Below are 6980 nucleotides of genomic sequence, written 5' to 3'. Positions count from 1 at the left end.
GAGATGCTTTTGTTGGTGTATAATTTATCCACAACTCTATGCCTTTTATAAGCATAAAATTAGGACATGAGAGATCATGATATTAAAACATCATAAATTATAAAATTAAGATTATAGATGTTACAAATGTGGAACGTCAATTATGTGTGAATTATATTTTGAATTATGATATAGTAGTCTTGAAAATTTGTTAAATTCTCATTATTCTATTTTAATATTTGTAACCTACGGTTACTCATTTATTAGCTCTTACATGATTATGAAGTTTTCTGTACATAAAACTGTTGATATAAGGTATTGACCAATGATTAAACAAACGGTTAAAATGTGCAGGAGTATTAAACACAATTTTTGTTGATTCATTTCACAATTCAACAATAATTAAAGAAACGGTCAAAATTTATAACCTGTTGAGTGCTAAAATAGATTCCATGTCTCGTAAATATTCAAAATATAATTCAAAACTTGTAAATATTTTAATTCATACCCAGAATTTATAAATATTCAAATTAAGGCCAAAACTCGCCTTTTATATGTATAGATATTTTGTACTAATACCATGACACACATTATTTCTCAATCAGAATTTTTCTTAGAATCTTAACATTATTTCCAAAATACGGAGTAATAATTAAAACATCTCTTATTAATATTTTGGGAAAATTACAATAATTTGCTTAGTAGTAGTATATTAATATTGTTTGGAATATACTAATAACTATACAATATTACTAGTATTAATTTTTTGGGCCAATTATCACGAAAAAAATTAAATTTGGTTAAATTTGGGTTAATTATGCAACTTTAAAAAAATAGTCGTAAAGTTTGACATATTTTCAATTGTCCCATTGATTTTAATTTAGATGGACTTATATAGTACTATATGATTTGGAAGTTAAAAATAGTTTAGCTAAATCATATAGTACTCTTTTTCCCCTTTAGAAAGTACTAATAAATATTTAAAGTTGAAAAAAAAGTGAAATAAAAAAGAGAAAGTGGGTGGACCAAGTTTATAAAATATGAATAATAATTTAATATATTAATTTTATACTTAATAAAATGTGAATGAAATTGTTCAGAGCCAATTAATATATTGTAATAATATTTATTTACTCCGGTATAATCTATATGCTTTACAAACTAAAATAGCCATGATATTCAGCCCTCACACATTGTGTTCTTGTAAGTGTAGCCTTTTCTAGCAAATTTCGTTGATGTATTTTGTTTATATGCTAATGTGAGTTTGGATCCCTTGTTTGTGTCAGTTGAAGCAGCAGCAGCAGCTATAGGGATGAACAAAATGAGGCTGTTTTTGTGTTTGTGGGCTGCTGTGTCTGAAGCAGAGTACCTCAAATACAAAGACCCCAAACAGCCTTTAAATGCAAGAATCAAAGATTTGATGCAAAGAATGACTCTTGAAGAGAAGATTGGACAAATGACACAAATTGAAAGGAAAGTAGCCTCCCCTGATGCAATGAAGCAGTATTTCATAGGTACTATGATTCATTTTGATATTCTTCAAGTTCCCATCTTTGTTTGTCTCATTTATTGCAACATTGAAAAGGAATATTGTTGTGCAGGGAGTGTGTTGAGTGGTGGAGGAAGTGTTCCTAAGCCCAACGCTTCTACTGCGGATTGGATGGAAATGGTGAATAATATTCAAAAGGCAGCTCTTTCAACTCGGCTTGGGATACCTATGATTTATGGGATTGATGCGGTTCATGGCAACAACAATTCTATAAAGCTACCATTTTCCCTCACAATGTTGGCCTTTGTGTCACCAGGTATACATATATAGATGTTGTTTATGGTAATGATACTGTTCATGGCAACAATCAAGATTTAGTTTTTATTGCATCACTAATTGTTTTTGGCTGTAAATAGGGATCCACAGCTTATAAAGAGGATTGGAGCTGCTACTGCACTTGAAGTTAGGGCCACCGGAATTCAATACGCCTTCTCACCCTGCATAGCTGTAAGCCCCTCTCTTCTATTCACTTTCTTCTTGTTTCTTGATGTGTGGACTTTTTTAATTTAATAGGTTTGTCGGGATCCGAGATGGGGCCGTTTCTACGAGAGCTACAGCGAGGATCACACGATTGTTCAGAGCATGACCGAGGTCATCCCTGGTTTGCAGGGCGACCTCCCAGCTGACTCTAAGAAGGGCATTCCATTTGTTGCTGGAAAGTATGTTTCCTTTTCTTCTTCTCACTATTTATCTTGCAAATTAGCTTACCAAACTCGATCATCATTTCACAGGGAAAAAGTTGCAGCTTGTGCAAAGCATTTCGTGGGAGATGGAGGAACGACAAGGGGAATAGACCAAAACGACACCGTCATTGATGCCAAACAACTGTTAAGCATCCACATGCCTGCCTACTATGATTCTATCAGTAAAGGTGTTGCCACAGTTTTGATCTCTTACTTGAGCTTGAATGGCAAGAAGATGCATGCGAACCGCGACCTCATCACTGGCTTCCTTAAGGACAAACTAAAATTTCGGGTGAATATCAACATTTGATCAACTTCTCCAGAATCACGATGAAACAATTTCTAATTGCAATGCTCACTGCAGGGCTTTGTTATATCAGATTGGGAGGGTATTGACAAGCTCACAAGTCCACCCCACCTGAACTACACTTACTCTGTTCAAGCCAGTATTCTTGCTGGAACCGACATGGTTAGTTACTTTGTTTTACGTCCAAACAATGAAACAAAGAAAACCCTCCATTTCAAACTAAGTCGACCCAATTGTACATGTTTCTTGATCTTTTGCAGATTATGGTACCTGAGAATTACCTAGAGTTCATCAACAGTCTGACTTTGCTTGTGAAAAGCAACGTGATCCCCATGACCAGGATCAATGATGCTGTCCGGAGAATACTGAGGGTTAAATTCGTCATGGGTCTATTTGAGGATCCCCTAGCCGATCCCTCCCTAGCAAAACATCTTGGAAGCCAGGAACATAGAGAGCTAGCAAGGGAAGCTGTTAGAAAATCACTTGTCCTGTTGAAGAATGGCAAGGGCCCAAACAGTCTATTGCTTCCTCTTCCGAAGAAATCACCAAAAATTCTAGTTGCCGGCTCTCATGCTGATAACTTAGGATTCCAATGTGGAGGCTGGACTATTGAGTGGCAGGGTGTTCATGGCAACGACCTCACAGAAGGTAAGTTGGGTGTATGTTTAAGGTTTAGGGATGCAATGATCACAAAGCGCAATACAAACCTATTGAGATTTCAAAACATGCACACAAATATATATGTTGGTCTAACTATGTAATTGTGTTTACAGGAACTACAATCCTGGCTGCCATCAAGAAGACGGTGGACCCTTCGACACAGGTGGTGTTCTCGGAGAATCCAGATGCAAGCTTTGTGAAGAGTGGAGGATTCTCCCACGCCATCGTTGTAGTAGGGGAGGTCCCCTATGCAGAGATGTTTGGGGACAGCACGAACCTAACTATAGCAGAGCCTGGTCCAAGCACCATAAAGAACGTGTGTGGATCAATGAAATGTGTGGTGGTGGTTGTCTCCGGGCGGCCTGTAGTGATGGAGCCCTACGTTAACCAAATAGATGCTTTGGTGGCAGCGTGGCTGCCGGGCAGTGAAGGGCAAGGGGTGGCTGATGTGTTGTTTGGTGACTATGGATTCAGTGGGAGGCTTGCAAGGACTTGGTTTAAATCAGTGGATCAATTGCCTATGAATGTTGGAGATCCACATTATGATCCTCTTTTCCCGTTTGGATTTGGGTTTACAACTCAGCCTAGGCATCATGCCTTTGGGTCACAGAGTTAAATAAATTGTTTATGATTGTATTTTGTGCATTCCAACATGGATTTGGGATCAACTGCCTGTGAATGCCTCAGGCTGGATTATACAACATATTTTGAGCTATCTGACCCACTATTTATTACTCCCTCCGTCCACAAAAAAATAGAGCAATTTGTGTATGACACGAGTTTTAATATAAAATTGGTAAAATAAAAGAAAAGGGAAAAAAGTAAGAGAGAAGGAGAAAAAGTAAGTGAGAAATAATGTTAGTGAAATGATGTATAGAGTTATTATTTGTTGAAAACTTTCCATAAATAAATGTACTCTATTTTTTGTGGACGGCCAAAAATGGTTTTTATGCTCTATTTTTTTTGGACCGAGGGGGTAAATTGTTGCAACCATGGAGTATAAGATTGGAAGTATCAAATCACCATTAAACATATAAAAACGGGTCATTTTTGTTTGATCAAATGCATTAACCAAGTCCTTCAACGCTATATTACTTTTTCAAAGTAGTTTCAAAATTATAAGTTATATATTCTCTCTTTCATTAAGGAACAATTATTGTATTAATAAATTCACTTTTACATCTGTGTGAATGTTGTTTTATAATAATAATAATTTATTTTTGTTAACTATAAACTTTCTATAATTGATATACATATTTTTATTTAATTTCAAATTTATTATTAGAAATCATTTAGTGTTGTATTATTTGTTAGTTTACTCACATTATTATTTTGTACTCCTATATAAATTCTAAAAATTTAAATTCATACTCTTTCTGTCTCATAAGAGTATGCATTTTTAATTTGACACAAGTTTTAATACATCATGAATAAAAATAGAGAGATAGAAAGAAAAAGTAATTAAATTATTGTTATTGAATATTGAATCCCACCTCTTTAAAGAGAAAATAGTTTCTAAAATTAGAAAGTTCATACTTTCATGGTACGAACTAAAAAGGAAAGAATGCATATTCTTGTAAGACGGAGAGAGTGTAAAAATAATAATTATCCAATGCATCGGGTGTTACACATATTAATTATACTAGTTTTTTACATCGTATGTGTCTCGTATATTCATGTAACTGATGGGTAGGAAAAAATACTGAAATACCAAAATGTCACACTTACCATACTAAAAAATACTCCCTCCATCCCATAAAAGATGTCTCACTTTCATTTTCAGTTTGTTCCACTTAAGATGTCACATTTCCATTTTTAGAAAAAATTCTTTCTCACAATAATATAAATATTAGTATATTTTCTCTTTCCACCTAACACACAAAACATAACCTCTAAAATCATGTGCCGTTCCACAAGTGTGACATCTTTTGTGGGACAGAGGGAGTACTAAATATACCAATTTTTTGGTATTCCGCAATTTTTGGTACGGTATTATAATCAATATCACTTTTCTTATATCGCGGTATGCTGAATCCTGGATACATACCGAAAACTAGTAGTATATATTGAAATATTAGTACTACTATATAAGTATTATATACTCCTATTATAGTATTATATTTAGTATATTTATGTATAAAATATAATTAAAAAAGAAAAAAACTCTCTTAAACCCTACTTTTAAATATTTTTGATATAAAATTGATTTGTTTCATTATATATTCTTTCGATATACTACCAAATATTCGATATGGTGTACCGTACCGATCGACCCTTATGCAAAATAGAAATAAGAGAAAGATTAAAAAGTTTAGGCTGGTATTAAATGGAGTAGTTGATAAAAAAGACTTCACTTGTAATTGAATATAAAAAGGCGTTAATAAAATTCAGTCATTAATGACGTGTCTAGCACTCAGTTTCTAAACCTGATCTTTATTCATTTGTCAACTAATAACAGGTATATTGCCATGAAAACTACAAAATTAGATGTATTGATTGATATATGTCACTATCATCGTATTATTACTTGCAAGTTAAATTTGGGGCTATTTCATGAAATAAACGGTACCCAATTCCAAAAGAGTAAAGTCCAAATGTGATCCTTAACATATGATCGTTTTATCAATTTGATCCTCAACATTATCTTTTTGATTATTTGGTCCCTCACAAATAAACTCGGATCCGAATCGATCCTCACTTAACAGAACGGTCAAAAAATAGACGATGACCGCAATTTGACTATGTTAAATTACTAATGGTAATTAATTATACCTAATTATAATTCTTTTCCTATTAGCAAAATTGGAAAAAAAAATAGTATCAGTTGCAAAATGAAAATGAATAATTTGTAATTTAATAGGAATTAAAAATTATAATTAAGTATAATTAATTAACATTAGTAATTTAATATAGTCAAATTGCAATCACCGTCTATTTTTTGACGATTTTGTTAAGTGAGAATCGATTCGGGTCTGAGTTTATTTGTAAGGGACCAAATAATCAAAATAATAATGTTAAGGACCAAATTGATAAAACGGTCATATGTTAGGGACCATATTTGGCCTTTACTCATTCCAAAATCAATTTAATACTACGTGACAATCTTATAATACTGTCTTTATATTCATTTAATTGGTCTACCCTCGATACATCGTCATCGATTTAGGCTACACGTTAGTTAACGTCCGACCATCATTAAAATTAATGAATGAAAATGTTTGAAAAAATAAAGAAATTATCATACTAGTAGTAGTGTAGTAGTACAATATTATTTCATAATTTAAAAGTGGAGTACTCCCTCCGTCCTACAAAGTTTGTACCATTTCACTTTTTACTATTTTTTGATAGTGGACTCCATATTCCATTGACTCATTTTTACTCACATTTTATTATAAAACTAATATATAAAAATAAGACTCATATTCTATTAACTTTTTTAACTCATTTTCCATTACATTTCTTAAAATCCGTGTCCGGTTAAAGTAGGATAATCTTTGTGGGTTGGAGGAAGTAGTATTTATTATGTTTAGTGGTGCGTTACCGTCGGAATCAAAGCTGAAATAATATGATTAATTAACCCGCATAAATCAGCTACCTCCATTTTATAAAATAATTGTTGTTCTGACCAAATTAAAATAGAACACGGCGTCAAAAATAAATTGTTTTCCTCCGTTTGGAATTCACATTCATATTTCCAATCTGTCTATTCACTTTCTCTCTCTAATTCAGTTTATCAGAAGTTTAATCAGTGGTCTGAGATTTGCATCTTTTAATTGCAAAGTCGGCATCAATTATTCCGTCA

The 6980-nt window shown here is 33.1% G+C and overlaps 1 pseudogene; it reads left to right on the top strand.

The window, feature by feature from the left end:
• Positions 1-1291: 1291 nt before the first annotated feature.
• LOC125200535 lies at positions 1292-3794 on the top strand (annotated as a pseudogene).
• The last annotated feature ends 3186 nt before the right edge of the window (positions 3795-6980 follow it).

The sequence above is a fragment of the Salvia hispanica genome, chromosome 1, assembly GCF_023119035.1.
Source record: "Salvia hispanica cultivar TCC Black 2014 chromosome 1, UniMelb_Shisp_WGS_1.0, whole genome shotgun sequence".
Lineage (NCBI taxonomy): Eukaryota > Viridiplantae > Streptophyta > Magnoliopsida > Lamiales > Lamiaceae > Salvia > Salvia hispanica.
The sequence above is the reverse complement of the archived record's forward strand: the minus strand, read 5'-3'. Positions and strand labels throughout refer to the sequence as shown.